Source organism: Vipera berus (assembly GCF_964194415.1).
Source record: "Vipera berus genome assembly, chromosome: 1".
Lineage (NCBI taxonomy): Eukaryota > Metazoa > Chordata > Lepidosauria > Squamata > Viperidae > Vipera > Vipera berus.
In genome coordinates, this window is record NC_138202.1 from 32,354,540 (window position 1) to 32,374,298 (window position 19,759).

The following is a 19,759-nucleotide window of genomic DNA, read 5'->3' on the forward strand; positions in this document are numbered from 1 at the left end:
CTGCCATTGCTCTACAAACATAGATGCATATTTAATTTAAAAATTTATAATCTGCTTTTTAGTAGAATGATTCCAACAGCTTATAAAGGTAATACTTTACTCCCTTGTGCACAAGGGAGCATTAACCTTCTAGCTGTTGACTGGCATAACAACATCCCTTTTAAAAATTCTGCAGTCACAGAACAATTATCAGTTAGAAGGGAACTTGATTAAACCACTTTTTTCAGGTTTTTTGAAAATCACCAAGCCATAGGTGATTGGGAGTATTTATACAGTTTGTACACTGATCTACAAACCAGCCAACCAAACTTAGCCTAACATGTTGTGCAAACCTTCTGGCTCAGAAACCCAGAAAACTGGATTAATGATTATGGTAAAGCTATCCATAGGTAAAGAGTTTTGTACAAATACAGCTAATGGGATGGCTCCCAGTCGGGAACCACTACAAAGTGATGAGTTTGGAGACACTGCCTTTCTAAAAGATATCTGTGAAACAGAGCAGGCAACAAGGTATCTGAGGGACTAAAGATCAGATCAGGTGAAGATTCACACATCCATTCACTGTCTCTCTTGAAAAGAGGACAATTCTTCATGTCATCACCAAACATCAGAAATATAGAAGAATTACCCTTGTGTTGAACCTCAAAGTCACTTGTAATTCCTTCAACAAACTTCTCTTTCTTCCTTTACATTGCTCATCACTAATTCTTGAGTTCAGACTCCATCCTCATGTAATTAATTTTATCTGGCTATCAAAATAGACCACAATGTCTTAATATCTTGATAAGACAACTTCATACATTCAATTATGGCAGTGGTAGACAACTTTTGGGGGTTATAATAAATGTTTTGAGGTTCAGGAAAACTGGGTGCAATAACGCAAGTGGGACAGGGATTTTCTGTTTCCTTCTTTGGTTCAAAAAAATCATGTTGTCTATTTCAGATCTTTTACAACAATTTCTGGATCTCCCACATCAAAATGGTGCAATATATTATCATTGGGATCAGAAGTTCAAGAATTTAAAAACAAAACAAAACAGGATTTAGGGACCCCAGGTATATCTCTGGGTTGGGGAAGGAGGTAAAAATGTTAATGCCCTCGCCGTGATGTCCCGGTGCCTGGAGGCGGTCCAGGTCTGGATGGGGAGAAACAGGCTTCGTCTCAATCCCGCCAAGACTGAGTGGCTGTGCATATCGGCATCTCGGGTTAACCAGAATATTCCATCTTTAATGATGGGGGGTGAGGTGTTACCCCCCGTTGATAGGGCTCGTAACTTGGGCGTCCTCCTGGATTCACGACTCAGTTTTGAAGACCATATAGGAGCCGTGACCAGGGGGGCTTTTGCCCAGGTTCGCCTGGTGCGCCAGTTGCGACCCTATCTGGACCGAGATGCCCTACGCACAGTCACTCATGCGCTCGTGACCTCCCGTTTAGATTACTGCAACGCTCTCTACATGGGGCTGCCCTTGAAGACCACTTGGAGGCTTCAACTGGTGCAGAATGCGGCCGCGCGAGTTGTGATGGGGGTTTCCCGATACTCCCATGTAACACCTCTACTCCGCGAGCTGCATTGGCTTCCAGTTGCCCTCCGGGTGAGATTCAAGGTGCTGGTGATGACCTATAAAGCCCTAAATGGCTTGGGACCGGGATATCTGAGGGAACACCTGCTGCCGGCATCGAGTTCCCTTCGTCCAGTGCGCTCCCACAGGGAGGGTCTTCTCAGGGTCCCTCCGGTAAGAGATTGCCGGTGGGTAACACCCAGAGATAGAGCCTTCTCAGTGGGGGCGCCTGCCCTTTGGAACCAGCTGCCAGTGGAGTTGAGGACTGCCCCCGACCTCCGTTCATTCCGCCGGGGCCTGAAGACCTGGCTCTTCGAGCTCTCTGGCCCAGGCTGAGGAAATTTGATTTTAATGGGGGTTTTATTTGACAGGGGCACATACAATTTTTTTCTTTTTAAGCTTGTTTTAACTTTTGTATTCGGTTTTTTAATTTTCCCTGTAAACCGCCCTGAGTCCTTCGGGAAAGGGCGGTATAGAAATGTAATAAAATAAATAAAAATAATGAACTTTAAAAAAAACCCAGAAAATGTGTTTATTGCAATTAGTACAAACCATAATGCAAGTCTATACTTGTTTATCCAAAAATATGCCTCATTAATTTTATCACAGCTTTTTCTCAGTTGTGATTTGAAGATGTACTTTCTTCAGCTCTTTAAATTTTGTGTTTTTTTTTAATATGCTTGGGGGAAAAAATCCTTGGGATTTAAAATAGTAGCATAACTTTCATTTCACCCTTTTCATTACCCTGAGAGGAGCCATTTATTTGCCAAATGGAGGAAAAAAACCTGCTAATTTATTATCCCGTCCTTCATCCCTGGCATTAAAAATACGATGATGGTGATGGTGATAATAACAATTACAGACAGCTGTCCCATTTTGTTTAAATTATTTGTAAAACTAATAAAGGCAGTATGTAAATAAATAAATAAAAATGGACTAAAATGTCATGCTAAAAATCCTGTCTCCATTTGCAGAAAGTAGGGAAAAACAAAAATCAAGATGGCACCCATGACTGTGTGATTGACACCCGTTTTCAGGAATGCCAAGATTCATATAAAAAAGAGTAAGGTTTCAATTGTTTGGTTGCATCCACCATCTTGATTATTTTGAACTGCCCAGTAGATACTCCTGCTCATCTCCACAGTGCTGAATGGCTACATGAGCAGTGAAGAATTCTGAGACAAACAAAATTCACCTTTATGAAAAAGACGTCTCTATGCATACATCTCACTGGCTACCAAACACATGGCTTTTAAAATACATTTCTGGGGATCTATATACTCGTCTAAAGTATATTTATGCCAACTCTGAGAAGTACAAGGTACAGAAAAGTCACAACATAGCTTTCTTCTAACAGCTTCCCCAATCTGGGGCCCATCTTCCATTTTTACTGTTGGCTGTATGATTTGAGATGATGCAAACATAGTCTAGCAGACATTCTAGAAAGCTAAATGGTAAGATGTTAAAATGTTACTGTATGTTTTACCAGCAAATTACTTGAGCAAAGGGTTTGAATAAATTAATTGGTTTCCACTAGGTCTCTTTTTCTGCCCAAATTTTTAATGGGCAACTGAAGCTTCATCCTGGCTGACTTCTGTGTTCTTTGATCTGGGAAATGAGTTGGCAAAAAAACTATCCCTCCTTATCCCTCTGGGGAGGAAAGGAAGACCAGAGAGCTATTTTTGTAGTCCAGCTTACACAATATTCTATTATATGGATTTCACATCAGTAAGACCGCTCTATGTTCAGGTGATTTGGAAGGTACAATTCATAAATCCTCCAATAAAATGAGCTGCAACATAATATGTTGTCTATGAACAATAACAAAGGATATACTAGAAAGAATGTCGATACTGCAAATTCCAAAACACAGCAAGCCAATTGGAACCTAGCGGTCTTCCTGATAATTTGTGGAATTGTTGAAGCACATATCATTTGTTCTTGATACAAATCAGTTGGACTCTTGCATTCAAATGGGATTAGAGTGCATTCCTTACATTTAGACAGTAATTCATTACTAATTATTAGGTGCATAGAAAGCTGCCTTCTATCAAATCAGCTTATCAATTGAGGTGTGATTCAGTATTATCTATATTAACCTTCCACATCGCCTCCAGAGTATGTATATATAATATTACAGTACATGGCTATTAGCTGGGAATTCTGGGATTTGTGGTCCAGCATATTTGACAGGCACCAGATTGGCATCAGCTTTCCAGGGTTTAGGACAGGTGTCTTTGGCAATCTGCAAATGCAGGGGACTTGTGCCAAGGCATTCTGAATGTTATATTCTTCTGCTGGATGACAGCCTTCCTGGTTCTACAGTAACTACACACAATGCAGGGGAGTTTTTCGGCTTTCTACCTCTTTCTGATACAACAAATCTCTTGTAAGGAGAAGGTCTTGGGATCAATACTTGGCATCAATGACTGTTAAATGCTTTAAAGGATCAGGTAACAGGCAATTAGTAGAACTTTTTTCTGCCTGAGACCTTGGACACCTTCACTGCCAGTCAGAGGAACTGATGTTGGGTGGAATCAATGGATGACATTGTCCCGTGGGATAAGGGGCTGTAAATAGTCTTCAAGGAGACAGTTTGAAATCTGAAGCCTAACAAGGTTCTTTAGGGCAATGGAACTTATCCAAAGGTAAGGGAAACATTAACAATATTAGACCCTGGAGGTGAACATTTGCTTGGTTCACTTTTGAATGCAACTTCATCTAATTTCACATGTTTGAGTTAGTACATGAGCTGAAAATTAGCTATTCTTCAAAATGTGGTTTTTGCCATGCAATAGACCATTTTAAAAAAGCACACATTAAAGAAAGGATAGAGAAGATTATTGAAAAATATACCATATGCTAAGGGAAATTATTAAAAAAATGTGAATGGCAAATAAGCAAGTATAAAAAATTGACATTTGAATATGATCCTTTACATTTTTTTTCAACTAGTATGGGAATGGGACCCACCAAGGTTATAAGTGAAAAACTAGTTGACTGATTCATATTCTTCTCTCTTATTTATTTTTGTCAGAATAAACTGCAGAACAAAGCAATTAGGAAGTACTCTGCATTGATACTTAGAAATGTCACAAATTTCCAGCAGGTTTCTAATACAAAGACAGATCCTAGCATTCCCTAGGAGAAAAAGTTTAAAAGTACAGAAAGGAAACAAGGAAGAGCTATGAATCAGGCATAGAACCAGCCCCGGCAGTATGGTGAGCAACAAATGAACTGCACTTTGGAGTGATTGATGATGGAAGAAACATTAGTATTAGGAGGCATTGTTGTGGGAGGTCAGGGTAAAGCCAGTTGAAAGCAAATTAAGCCAAAACATTAGTTACTTGCACAATCTAGCTCAGTGTTTTTCACACTTGACTGTGAAAAAAAGATGTGTGAACTTCAACTCCCAGAATTCCCCAAGCACCATGCTGAAAATTCTGGAAGCTCTGGATGTTGAAATGCACACATCTTAAAGTTGCTAAGTTTGAAAAAGACTGATTAGACTGATCTCAGCTCTAAACAGGGTGGGCTGTAATTAAGACTTAGATTGGGACAACTTGGGAATTGAAGGGCTGTTTGTAGACCTGAAAAACTGATTTATTAGATTGGATTTTAGACTAGAAAATTAGAACTTGGAGACTACTTGAGAATAGCAGGGCTGTTAGGCTGGAAAAATGTAAACAATACAGAAAAAAGGCATTGCTAAATCACTTCTGTAAGGTTAACAACCAGTGCACAACCTGTCACAAAGAGTCAACCTTGACTTCAAGAAGTCCTTGTGTTCAACTCTTGGGATGAGGTCAGGAACTCGGCCCATTTCTGCTGATATGACATATATAGCCTATCATGCAGAATGCAAATGAATCCTTCCATTGGGTTGCCCTGCCTAATAGATGAAGCAAAACCAAAGCAAGACAGGGAAGGCAGAAGGGAAAGAAGGCAAACATATCCTTTCCTGGGCTGCATCCCAGTGAGATAAGCATGCAAAAAGAGCTAAGAATATCTCAAACAACATTTAGCAAAGGAAAAAGAGATGCAACATTTATTAAAAAATCGAACTGAAAACAAGCAGGGTATTTCCCACTATCAAGACAAACCAGAAATGGCTGGGCTAACTTAAAAATGGTTGTTATCTCAGCAGGCACAGAAGGAAGAGGATGCATATTGAAATAAAAGGTGGTTGTTTTCAGAAGCATGTCTTTTATTTTTACTGTAAGAGAGCTTCATCACTTAATAAATTACTAGGTGGTGAATTTTCTCTATCCTGTTTACATTTTACATTAATGTTCAAAAGTGGGCCCTTGTGAAACTTGTAATGATGAGATTGAAAGACCAAGTAGCTACTTGAATGCTAGCATGAAAAAAGCACTTTGTTTTCAGCCAGTGAGCAATAGATTGTGTAATGCTTAGGCTGGTTTGGAGTACGGTATGTACTTGTCAGAAATATCTTAAAGGAATTCTGTATTTTACTGGGCTTGTGTGGTTTTCTTCTGCAGCTGCTGTGCAATTCCAGGAAATGATGTGTCCAGGTGAGCATGAAATTCACTACTTATATGTCAAGATAGAATGCCCTCCATATTGTAGTAAATTAGAAAATTACTAGTCGAAGCCAATACCTGATCAACAGGATAGGTTTAGGGATTATGCAGGTTCCGACAAGATGAGCACTTGCAAGATATAATTTTGAGATAATTGATTGAAAACATTTTTTCCCAAAAACAAAAGGTTGCTGATGAATTGCTGCAAATTAAATAAAATCCAGCCCACTGGTTTCATCAAGAATAAGGCAAAAAAAAACATGGAACATTTTGCATATCTGGCTAGAGTTCAGTCTGGTCAGCCTGCCTTTCCTGCACATTTAGGGTTCACATCTATGGAGATTCTCAGTCATCCAGGTCGTGGTTGCCTCAAAGGTGCTTTTTTCAAGAGGCAATTGGGCTTTCCTGTTTTTCTTTGAAGACATTTTGCTTCTCATCTAAGAAGCTTCTTCAGCTCTGACTGGATGGTGGGGAATGGAAGGATTTATATTCATGCAGACAGCTGGTCAGTTGCATTCTTTTAGAGAGTTGTTGGGGCCACTTGAAGGTTTATCTGTGAACTCAATGTCACCTGAGTGGTGCAAATGGGTGTGGAGCCTTCTTGAAAGGACTGTGTTGTAGACTGGAGATAGATGATGTCATTTCCTTCCCCTCTATTGAGAGAAGGCTATTCAGTGTTGACATAGATGGTCTCTTTGACGCCTCTTTCAAACCAGTGGTCCTCTATGTCCAAAATGTGGACTTTGCTGTCTTCAAAAGAGTGGCATTTGTTTTTTAAATGCAGATGGACTGCTGAATTTGTTGTTCACCTAAACTCCTTCCTCTCTTTGCTATGAGATGGACTATTTGCTATTTATGGAGGACAGGCTCTGACAAATGGAGCCTTCATCTTGGGAGCAGCCTGCCATACATGGAGCAATGATACAGTTGCAAGAAAAAGTATGTGAACCCTTTGGGATTATGTGGTTTTTTGCATGAATTGGCCATAAAATGCGCTCTAAACGTCATGTAAGTCACAACAATAGAAAAACACAGTCTGCTTAAAAATACTACACAAACATTAGCTGTTGTCATGTTTTAATTGAAGATAAGATGGAAACATTCACAGTACAGGGTGGAAAAAGTATGTGAACCTTTGGACTTAATAACTGGTTGACCCTCCTTTGGCAGCAATAACCTCAACCAAACATTTCCTGTAGTTGCAGATCAGACCTGCACAACGATCTGGAGTAATTTTGGACCACTCCTCTGCACAAAACTGTTTCAGTGTAGCAATATTCTTGGGATGTCTGGTGTGAATCGCTCTCTTAAGGTCATGCCACAGCATTTCAATCGGGTTGAGTGGGCCACTGACTGGGCCACTCCACAAGGCGTATTCTGTTCTGTTGAAGCCATTGTTTTGTTGAATTACTTGTATGCTTTGGGTCATTGTCCTGTTGCATCACCCATCCTCTGCGGAGCTTCAGTTGGCGGACAGATGGTCGTACGCTTTCCTGCAAAATGTCCTGATAAACTCTGGAATTCATTTTCCCATCAATGACAACAATCTGTCCAGGCCCTGAGGCAGCAAAGCAGCCCCAAGCCATGTTGCTCCCTCCGCCATGTTTTACAGTGGGGATGAGGTTTTGATGTTGGTGTGCTGTGCCTTTTTTTCTCCACACATAGTGTTGTGTGTTTTTCCCAAACAACTCAATTTTGGTTTCATCTGTCCACAGTATATTTTTCCAGTAGTGCTGTGGAACATCCAGGTGCTCTTTTGCAAACTTCAAATGTGGACAGATTTGCAGTTCTAGATTTGCAGTTCTAGATCTTTTTCAGGTAGTTTGTAACTTCGAATGATCGTTAAGCAACTGGTCATTGAGGATTACCTTTAACTTAATTAGAGCAGAATGCATGCATTTCTGGATGCTAACGCTTTTTGAACTTAGTGCTCCAGCTGTTTGAGATTTTGGTATTTAAGATTTTTTTCTATTACACTGTAGAAATAAATTGCTAGGATGTATTATTGTTCTCTGCATCAACCCATAAAGTTGCTTACGTTTTATTTACCCAGGGAAGAAAATGGACAAAGCTGACTAATTGTGCTCTTTAACCATATCTATGATTCCATTCAAAAGCAATCACTCCAACAGTTGCAATGACTGAATAGTGGGTGAACAAAGGCACACACATACCCTGTTTTATTCCAGTTTCTATAGCAGGCTCTGTAAATCAGACCCCCATCCACCCTCATTGGCATTTGGAAACAATTACTGAAAAAGTCCGTTATACAAGAATAGTTTTCTTTCTTTCTTTCTTTCTTTCTTTCTTTCTTTCTTTCTTTCTTTCTTTCTTTCTTTCTTTCTTTCTTTCTTTCTTTCTTTCTTTCTTTCTTTCTTTCTTTCTTTCTTTCTTTCTTTCTTTCTTTCTTTCTTCTTACTCAACAAATCTCCCCAATCCCTTGGGCCCATCTGCAAAACTGCTCTTTGTTAACATTCCAAGGCTGGCTGAGGAATTCTGGGAGTTGAAGTCCACAAGTCATATAAGGGCCAAGTTTGAAGACCCCTGATCTAGGCCAAACTAGAGCAACAAGAAATGGATGAACAGTGGTTCTGCTAGGGAACAGGTCAAATTTATTAATTAAAAGAAACTGAGAATGATTAATGTCAAAGAAGATTATCCTCTGATACAGTATTTAATCCTTCAAATAAATCATTCACATTTTCTATACTTTCATGTCCCTCAGTAGTGCTCTGAAATACTGCTACCTAGTCAAATGACACAGCACTTTGTTTTTAGATACTTCCTGTTCATATAAGTCTTAGAAACAAGGAATTATGGTTGTACTTTTGTTTTAGAGAACAAGATCTCAAGATATTTGGAACTCTTCATCCTGAAATGTAGAAAATGTATACAAAAGCTGTTCGTCAGAGTAAAGGACTGCCATGGAAGACAGAGGGACCCCCTTTATTGTAGTGATTCATCATCAAATATAATTGCAAGAGCCATGAACAAAACAGAAAATCAGATTATGTAACCCTTCAAGTTTAAACATCTTAGGCAATAAATAAATGTATTGATTGATTAGATTCACAGGCTGCCTATCTTCATTGTGACTCTGGTTGGTATACAATATAAAACATTTATAAAATTCAAATTTAAAACAATATAAAACAAATGTCCAGAGAAAAACCACACAGGTTCTAGTAAATCATACAAAGGGTCTGACACGCTCTCTAGCACAAGACCTGGGACAACTGCCACGTTTAAGGGCTTATTTAACAAAGGCCAAAGTGAAGACCATTGGAATCTGAAGACCAGAGGGCAGACATGAAGGCAAAGAAGGCCTATCTGGTGACTGTTTAATCAATGGGACTTGAAGCATGTAAATTCTGTCTCACTGGAAAGTATAGCTCCAGTATGTTACGGAGAGTAGCTTCCCTTTTTTTTCATTTAATCTTTGGCCTGTTTTTAGAATACGAGTTAGGAAAGTCTAAAAAATGAGCTCTACCCCATTCTGCATGGGTAGTTACTTACCACTGTCATAATCAGCCAACTGTTCTTTTGGATGCACTGGCTATATATATATAGGAAAGGATCTTATCACCCATTATCATCCTCCAATCTATCTGGATATCTGAACTCATTTCTAAAGTTGCTTTGTTGTCCCATTTATTACAAGGAGCATAGGGAAGAAGTCAGGATCTCCTTGCTCTTATTTTATCCACAGAAAACCCTGTGAGTTTTACTTCAATGCTTCAATATGAGGACTGACGTCAAACCCACCCATCTCTTGGCTTTAAACATCCAATCTAAGTGTCTGAATTCTTTCTTCTCCTGCTCTTTCATAACTTGAAAAACTGAATTTCTTTCTTGTGTTTGTTTAATTAATTGTATTTGTATGGTTTTTCTCCCCATGAACCAGTAAGTCTAAGGCTATCTGTGCATGAAGTTTTTTTTCTGATCTACTACAAATCACTTGCAATGCAACAGACAGAATCCACTGGGGTTGGGTGGCCAATGCATTTAAATACACACACACACACACACACACACACACTGTACATATATACATACATAATTGGTTTGTTATCTGGTCTAAATTGATTAGTAGAACTTCAGACAGGGACTGACCATGGAATACGGGACCTTTGATATACAAAATAAATGATTGTCAACTGAGTCACATATTCTTCCCCGCAACAGTTTGGCACTTACTTTTAATATTGTACTTGCAGATTGTTCACGTGTGCAATGGTATCACTTGATTTTTTTGCATTTAATGGGGATAAACTGAGCACTACTCACAAGGAGCTGCCTCCCTTGAAAATAGAATGCAAACTCAGTACCACAGTGGTAGCTTAGGTGTTACATCAGGGAGAGCCAAATTCAAATTCATATTCAGTTATAGGAGCTCACTGGGAGACTTTGAGCTAATCACTATCTCTTAGTCCATGGAATGCCAAATGATTGTTGTTGTGAGGATCAGAGATATCCTAGAGGAAGGACAGACTGTAAATCAAATGAATGAATGAATAAAAGTACCGGTAATATGGATGTTCTCTCGTAATGTTAGATCTATGAGAAACCAGCAGTAAACCTCAACCATGGAATTTCATGGCTTGGAATTAGTAGATGTGAAAAGCCACACCCTCTCTTTGAGCTTGTCTCAAGAGATTCATTCCAGAAATTCAAATATTGCACATGAGAAAACCTCTTCAAAATATAACAGATACCAAGGAAACGCCTGATCTTCTGGGATGGAGTTTAGTTCTTCCAATATGTTTCCTCTTTAGACCTTAGAACCAAAATCTTTCTAGGTTCTGGGAATGTCCTGTTGAGTTGGGTTTCACAGTCTTAAAGAGTAATACGATTCACTGATCATCTGGGACCAGGCCAGACACAGGAGGAATATGGCAATGCTTACTCTCTGAACTAGCCCCATATTGGGCCCAGCCCAGAGACAAGACAGTGAGATTTAATCAAGCCTAATCCTTTATTTGCTTATACCTAACAGACAGAATCTTGCCAAATTAAAGTTATAATTTTCTAAGCTACTAGATATAACCTGAGAGATTATAGGTGGTGGTTATCCTGAATTCCCCTCTCCCTCCAGCTCAGGACTGCACAGTGCATATAGTCTCTTATTCTGGGTTTTTTTTCTGGGAAAGCTCTGATTTGGCCAAAACCTCCCCCCTTCAGGTACACATTCCTAGCTCCTAGGGGATTGCAGTTTCAGGAATCCTAACCCTAGGTCAGCCAAACAACTCTAGCTAGTAGCTATGGATAAGGACCTCCTTCCCTTTCTTGCCCTCCTTTTAGGAGACACCATGCAGTTCTCAGTCTTTGAGAACCAAGAGTGTAAAATGAACAGCAATCTTTCTCCTTTTCACTCTCCTCCTACCAAATTAATGTATTGTGTTTCTTTACACATAGGCTGACTTCTCAGTCCTCTTTTTCTTCCCTGTCCTTTCCCCCTCATTCCTCTCCTGCTCTATCTGTTACATACAAGTGGTTTTCAGTTTTCTTTGCACTCTTCTATTGTTTGAACTCCTGTGTCCAAAAGCTAGGGCATGTATGCCAGGACTTCTCTGTGCTTATTGAAAATGCATTCTCTCTCTCTCTCTCTCTCCCCCTCTCTCTCTCCTCCCTCCAGTGGCGTAGCGTGGGTTGTCAGCACCCGGGGCAAGGCAAGTAATTTGCGCCCCCTAACCCGTAGACTGTCCCTCCCCCAGATAGTCCCTCGCTCTCTCTCCGCACCGCACCGCACGCCTGGCACCCCCCCCCCCACAGTGGGCGGCGACCCGGCGGCTCGGATCGGATTTGCACAGCCAGCACTGCAGTGAGAGAGAGTGAGTGAGCCAGGCAGGGGCAGAGAGCTGCGAGTGCGAGCGCACCCCCCCAGATGTTGCACCCGGTGCTGCTGGTCCCCCCTGCACCCCCCACGCTACGCCACTGCCTCCCTCTCTTAGGTAGAGAATAAAGTTTCTAAATAACATATATTGGATTCACTCTCTTCTTTAAAAGCTGTACATGTTACATGTTGTTGCTAGACCTCAAGGAACTGCTGTTCACTGCTATTTCTTCCTTCCTGTGTAATTGCCGTTTCCCCAGCAATTGCTGCATTCCCCTTGCCATTTGCCTTTTTCAAAGGCATGTATGACTGAAGTCCATATTTGCACAGTTTTAACAACTGGTTTTTTTTTAAAAAAAGGCTTATCTATGAACTGGTCATTGCTGGACAGTCCCTGAGGAACAATTTAGGGCTGATTTCAGTATGAATATGAATCAGCAATGTGACAGGGTTGAAAAAAGGCAAATGTAATTTTAGGTACATTATCAGAAGTATAGTTTTCAAACCATATGAACTAATAATCCTAATGTATGCTTTAATAGCCAGACCCTATTTAAGCAGTGTGTTTAGTTCAGAGCACCTTGATTCAGGAAAAAAGTCAGTCAAACAGGAATGGGTTCACAAAAGGGCAATGAGAACATCAAGAGATTAGAAACTAAGGTCATTTTCCATGTTTGTGATTTATAACATCTTCTGGAGTCATCCAGCCATAATTTTGCCAGCATAATAATGTGGGCAGGCTTTATATTGCTTCAATGATGCCTGGGTGATGCTATATGTCACTACTGTGGAAATGACCAGGGTCATTCAAGGACAGATTGAGGAAACTGGATACATTTAAGTCTTGAAAAAAGACTAAGTGAAAAAATATCTTCATAAGGAAGAAAGTTATGGAACAATGGAATTAAGATATAAGAACAGAGATTCCAGCTGAATGTTAAAAGGACTTTCCAACAGCAAGAAAAATTAAACCTGGGAAATGTGTTGGGCTCTCCTTCTTAGCATTGCTTAAGCAGAGTAAATGACTTCATCTATACACCTGCACTGAGCAAAGGTTGTATTTTGTAGCCAAAGCGACCCCTTCCAATTCCAATCTCCTCTGGATGCCTTGGTTGCCAAGAAAGGGAAAAACAAACAAACAAAAATAACCATACCATTATCTAATTTCTTAGACTTCTACCAACTATGCAAGGCTTTTCACTCCCAATTGGATCAGGTTAATAGAGCATCCTGAATATTTGTTTCCAACATCACCATGAGTGAAATCACAGCAGCTGCATTTTGATTCTTTCAACAGTTTGTCTTGCAATATCTGGAGGTACATTTTTAAGAGAAGAAGATACTGCTGCTAAACAGTACACTGATCATGTTTGGAAAAAGTAAATGTCATCACAAAAATTATTTGGATTGTATTTCATGTTTAAATAAACTGCAACTTGGTACATGCATTAAAAGATCAAATTAGACGAAAAGTACACTGAAAGATGATCTGGGCTTTTATTTAGGATACAAATGTGCAGAACGAAGAAAAGATGGCTGTGATCAGCCAAAATGGGAAAGAAGAGCTCAGCTTCTTAGATTACCTACGCATTCACTGCAAAGAGATTCCTAGACTGAGAAATCTACTAAGATGGCTCGTTATCTAAGGGAGATGGTTCTGCTAATCATAATAAAGTATTCTTGTCAATACTGCAGTAATTTTTAAAGTGGGCAATATTCTTGAGCAATAGTGTCTGCCTTTGGGTTTTTTTTGGAAATAAAGTCATAAAATTGGGCCTTGACCTACAACCACGATGATGATGATTTAGTATTATTTTAACTATTAGGATTATAATTTTTATTTATTATAGTTTTAGTCTCCTGATCAGAAGTTTCAATTGGTACAAAATGTAGCAGGGTGGGTAGTTACAGGCATATCTTGTTATGCCTATGCAAGCTTCTATGCAAGCTTCTATGCTATACCTCTAAAGGTATAGCCTAGTGGCACAGGACTGGGTTATTTGAGGGACTGCTTTCTCTCAAGAACATCTATATGCCTTGCAAGGTCCCACAAGGAAGGCTTGCTCCAAGTTTTTTAAAATCTTGGCATCTTATGAAACCTAGGAAGTGTGTCTTTTCTTTGGTTTCCTTGGTTCTGCTGGGTCTTTGGTGCTATCTGAGCTTGGTTGTTTTCTTGCAGTCATTTCATTACTCAAACTAAGTTAACATCATCAGTTATACAATAGGCCCTAATTCCCTTAAGAAAAGCCCTTAAGACTTAGCTATTCCCCCAGGCGTTAGGGGGACAGTTGATTGGGAGTTTCTTCCTAAGGGTTGTTTTCTTGGCCAGCATGTTATATTTTGTATTTATATTTTGCATTTTTCTTTCTTTCTTTGTTTGCAGTTTGTTTTTATACTGAATGCTTCCCAGAATCAAACTATTTTAGTCTGGTGACTTTATAAATCTTATAAATAAACCAGCCAAAGTTTTCTGGGAAAGTAGAAGTTTGCTTAAAAACATTAAAATCTGAAAAGCAACAAATCAATAAAATAAAACATTAAATACTAATTAATGCCTAGTCCCTAATGAGCTATGAACATAATACAATTGACATGGTAGACAACAGCCCTGAACTGATCTTGATTCATCTCATAACAGCTAACTGATGTCTGACCTAATTTGTATTTGACTGGAAGCAAGAGCACCCATTTGGTTTCATGTGCTGCCTGCATCCAGTGGATGGGGCTTCACTTGTTTGTGTGGCCCGGTTGCTGGTATGCTGCGGCCCAGCGCTGGTCCATGGACTGGGGGTTGGGGACCCCTGGATTAGATAGGGAAGACACAGAACCATCCAATGAGTCAGTGGCACCTCCTTTTGCCACATCTATGAAATCACCAAGAGTTGAATTTGATTTAAGGAGACATTATTTTTTGATATTACACAAAAGGAAACAAGCTCCCAGAAAGCAAGTTAAAATTCAGTCCTGGACATCTTCAACAGTAGGTTCAAAAAACACTTGTAACTGGTAACCAAGAAGGCTATGTCAGAATATGACATACTGAGCCAGATGAAGATGGACAACCACAACCACTGACTGCAAACAGACCTCGACTATTTTTGCATGTGTTACTAAAGTGACACAACCAACAATGAGGCTTGTGAGGCTTACACCAATTTCACAATCAGTATACTGCTCAGGACAAATGGGAAAAAAGGGAATATTTTGTAATGGGCTTGGGAGTCATCACTATATCACCAGATATTGTATGACCTTTGTAAATCCCTGGAGCCTGAAATAATAAGAAAAAAATAATAATGTATCCTGTGCCATGAAGAAATTTCCCATCTGTTGATTAAATGGCCATTCAAAGCTGTTAAACCAATGTAGTGGTTAAGGTGATGATTTAGGAGCAGAATCCATCCTCAGCCATGGAAACTCACTCAATTACTTTGGACCAGGCACTCTCTGCCCTACCTGGGGGATTGGCCTGAGAATCAAAATGAAGCTAAATCCCCAAATAAGCAGCTTTGAGCTCTTAGAAAAAGGGTGGGATATACATTTAATGAGCATGAATAAACATGATTACATGTTGTAGACTGGATTTAACAACAGGTATTTCCCCATCCAAAGGCAGTGAACCCTGAAATGGTAGTAAGAAATGGAGGAAGACATTACTGCTCCTATTGCCTAATCCATCTGCCTCTGCCTATTACAGGTAGTCCTCATTTAATGTCCACAGTTGGGGCTGTAATCTCAGTCTTTGAATGAAGCTGTCATTAAATGACATGTCACATGACTGCCCATGAGACTGTTTTAGTCAATGACTGCAATCCCAGCACTTCCACCCATTAAGTGATCATGGAGATGGAGTCTCAGGGAAAGAACCCAAGGTCCCTCTTATGGGGTGGGAGACCAGGAATCTCAGAAACTTAAAATATTTCCTGTTGAAATTCAAGCAGGGAGAGACACTTGCATGGGGCCTGTGTTGGGCATCCTAGGGCCTCCCCCACCCACCTGAGCATCCTGCACTCTTTACCTCACTATGCTGCTTCTCTGCTCTCTGCCTAGATTTCAGCTCCCTCTTGTCTCTAGGAACTGGCTGAAAGAGTTGTCTGCCGATGGAGTTTAGCTTCTCTCCAAGCATGGAAAGGAATACCTTGGCAGGGTGCAGAACATGACCCATGAGAAGATGTCGGCTCTCCTCTGTGCATGGAAAATAATGTCTTCGGGGGTACAGATCTTCAGGATCTTCAGGAGTTCAGCTCCATCCATCAGGCAGCCATTTCAGCCAGCCCCTAGAGATTAGAGGGAGCCATCCTGGCAGGCAGGAGCAGCTTGCAACGTTTCCTGCTGGCTTCCCCATTGATATTTTGGGAAAGTCGATAGCGAACATTGCAAATGGTGATCACATGATCATGACATGCTTGGCAAGTGGTCATAAATGCAAACAGGTTGCCAAACACCCAGATTGAGATGTGACCATAGGAGGGCATTGACATCATTTTTATGATAGCTGGAAGTGCTTAATGGGCTATAAAGCACCCTTTCAAGTCTGTTGTAACTTTGAATGGCTGTTAAACAACTAGTCATAAGTGGAGGGCTACCTGTATGATTATAATGTTTTAATTCTGCTTTTCTATTTAAAAAGTACACAGAGTGCACCATTTGTGAAGCTTATTGGGTAGGAGATTCTTGAATCCAGTCTTCCCTATATTCTAGCTGGAAATTATGAAAACTGAAGTCCTATATATCTGCAAAACGTCAGGGCATTACTCAGATTTATTTGTTCCCCATAACCCAGGGGTCCCCAACCCCCAGTCTGTGGACCAGCACCAGTCTGCGGCATGCCAGCAACTGGTCCAGACAAACAAGCAAAGCCCCATCCGTGAGATGCAGGCAGTATACAAAACCACACACCCTCTGAAAAAACTTCTCTCCACGGAACCGGTCCCTGGTGCCCAAAAAGGTTGCCATAACCAATGCAGGAAAGCAAGGCATTTATGAAGACCTAAGATTTAGGAGATGACAGACTGATCATATACAGAGAGTCTTTCCTTGAAGATATTGGGTTCAAATTGTGAATAGGTTGAAAATGAAACTGCAAAATGAACAATACCCAGAAAATTAGCCTTCACAGAACAGTTGTGGTTGATAACACAAACATGCTGGCACTTTGTAAGCCACAGAAGACAATGAAGGAGCAAACCCATGCACACGCACTCAGGAAGAAAGTCCAATTTGCTCCCTGGGAATAAACTTCCATTGGAATGTGAGACTCCAAAAACAACACACATACACCCCTCCCTATTGTAGCTCAAGGCAGAAGAACTGCAGGAAATATGACAGTATTGAACTTTTCGTGGCTAGCAACTTCATCCTCTTCATTATTATAAAATGTTTTTGAAGAAAGTAATGACCTTGGAAATTAGTTTCAGTTAAAATGTGGGATGAAAATATATCATTTCCAGGTACATCATTTTCAATTATTGCCTTTAAAACAAATAGGAAAAGTTCGTTGTCATCAGATGCTTTGGGCTGTAATCCATGAAATTTTGTGCTGTAGTACCGGTAAGTTGTTTTTAAGATGCACAATATTCTTGGTGGTTTAAATTCAATTAATAACTTTCAGTGGCATCTGCAATCTGTGCTAATTGATTACGTGCAGTTCAGATAGTTATGTAGCACTTAAGAGTACTTCCCTAATTGGATGGCCATGGCTAGTAGTCTGAAAGTAAACTTTTCATGCTGGTCAAGTAGGGAAAAGGTGTTGGCATCTGCTGTTGACAGAAGAAGAACTCTCCAAAAATGGCAGCTGGTAAACAACACACCCAACCCCTAAAGACAAAGGCAGCTTCAATGCCTAACTTTCCTTCGTCATGTTTGCATAATCTGCCCTGGAGGGAAAGAATGGCAGGAAAAGTTCTGATGTTTGCAGTCCTAAGGCAGAGCAAAAATTGGAAATGAAATGGAATTGGAATTGAAATTGAAATGAAAGTGAAAATTGGAAGGAAATCCAGATAAAGTAGGGTTCAGTGTGTGGGGAGGAAAGTGCATTATACTTATTCATTGACTCTGTGTACACTCTGTGTGCAGTAAATTACACCTTTGCACCCATTTTAATGAACTTTAAGCAACTACCACCAACTGATTTTGCAGACGCTGTCACTTAGCAACCATGGAACACCAGCCAGCTCCATTCAGCCACACATAAAAAGAGTAGAATAGGGTACATTGCTTTTTAGTTCCCTTGCTCTGTCTGAAAGTATGTCAAAACCTTTCCCAACCTGAGGGCCATCAGGGAAGTTGGACTAACGCTCCCATAACCGTCAGCCAGTGTGGTCAAACAGCTGGGGATTTCAGAAGCTAGAGTACAAACACATCTGGAAAGTAGCAGATTGGGACCCAGCCAGGCTACCAAGCCGCCACCGCAGAGGGCACAGTAGAAAGACGGCGGCGGCTGGGTGGAGGCAGGAGAAGGGAATTAAACTTTCCACGATTGCCCAAAGCAAGAAGGCGTTGAAGAAGAATGGAGAAAAAGAACGAGACAGTGAGGCATCTCAAAAATAAATAAATAAATTGATGCTTCCAATCTTAAACTGATTTGAAGACAGTTCGTGACGCTACAAAAGTTTTGATTTGGGGGAAACAAGCAAGCTAGAAATATCGCCCAGTAATCGTTAGAAGCAGCAAAATTCTCTCTCTCTCTCTCTCTCTCTCTCTCTCTCTCTCTCTCTCTCTCTCTCTCTCACACACACACACACACACACACACACACACCCTCTCTCTCTCTCTCACACACACACACACTCCCTCTCTCCCCCTCTCCCTCGCTCGCTGGCAAATTTGATTCCCTCGGCAGTCCCCGAGAAACGAGCGGCCCCTCTCCTTACCCTTCGCTTCTCTTCTTTCTTTTCCAACCTTCGCTCCTTCTTTTTTCACGGCCTGCCGCTTCCAGCCCCGGATCACCAGAGAGGCATCCCTTGGCGGACAAACCCCTCCCTTTGGCTCCGAGGACAGAGGCGACAAAGAAACCCGCACAGATGGGCGCTGCTCAGGACAGAGACGCTCCCGGCCGCGCCTGCTCTTCTCAACCGCGAACGAGAAGGCAGCGCACTGGCGCTAGGAAGTGGAAGGAAGCCCAGAAGAAGACAGCTCTGCCTGCGCTCCCACGTGGAAGGCGTGGGGAAAAAAACGGGAAGGGCGCCGGGTTGAATCTCACGCAGGGCGGAGCCGGCATTGCCGACTGGTTCTGCTGTTATGCCCCGTAGGACTGTGATCCAGCATTTTCTGGGGAGCGAAAGCCGCGATCCTACGCCCCGCTGCCCCGGGAGGGATACATCTGCCTCCTCTCGTTGCACTGCGAGACTCTTCGCACGGAGTGATCTCGTTAAATGTGGGCTAGCTCTGCTGGCTGGTGGCATTGGGGAAGTGGGCGGGAAGTTCCAGGCTGTAGTGTAGAGGGATAGCTGGACGGGGCTCCGTGTGTGCTTTGGGGCGGGGGGGTGCGGAAGGGGGGCATCGGTTCCTCTCGTAAGAGAGCTGCTCTTGTGATAGGCCACTTTTTAACACCGGAGAGCAGCTGCCGATCCGAATCGGTGATATTGTTTTGTGTGTGGGGGGGAGAGAAGTTGCGCATCACCACACCAAACTTCTAAAATAACTTTCTGGGCTGGGTTGCACCCTGCATGTGACTTGGAGGGATGCTCGGAGATTTCTGTATATCTCTCTTGTCCCATTCTAAAACTGCCATTTAGATACTTTTTCTTAGATTATTATGGGCCGGTCTGTCCAGAATTCTTGACACCATAAAGGGCTTCTTCCCCCATCACTTGCCACCTGA

At 41.2% G+C, this 19,759-nt stretch overlaps 1 protein-coding gene across 1 annotated transcript in view; it reads right to left on the minus strand.

The window, feature by feature from the left end:
• Window positions 1–18,994, minus strand: part of INF2 (inverted formin 2) — a 77,865-nt gene extending 58,871 nt beyond the window's left edge. The window contains exon 1 of the mRNA XM_081313755.1: window positions 18,810–18,994. The gene's annotated coding sequence lies outside the window, so the exon portion shown is untranslated. The remainder of the gene's footprint in view (window positions 1–18,809) is intronic.
• Between the last annotated feature and the right edge of the window lie 765 nt (window positions 18,995–19,759).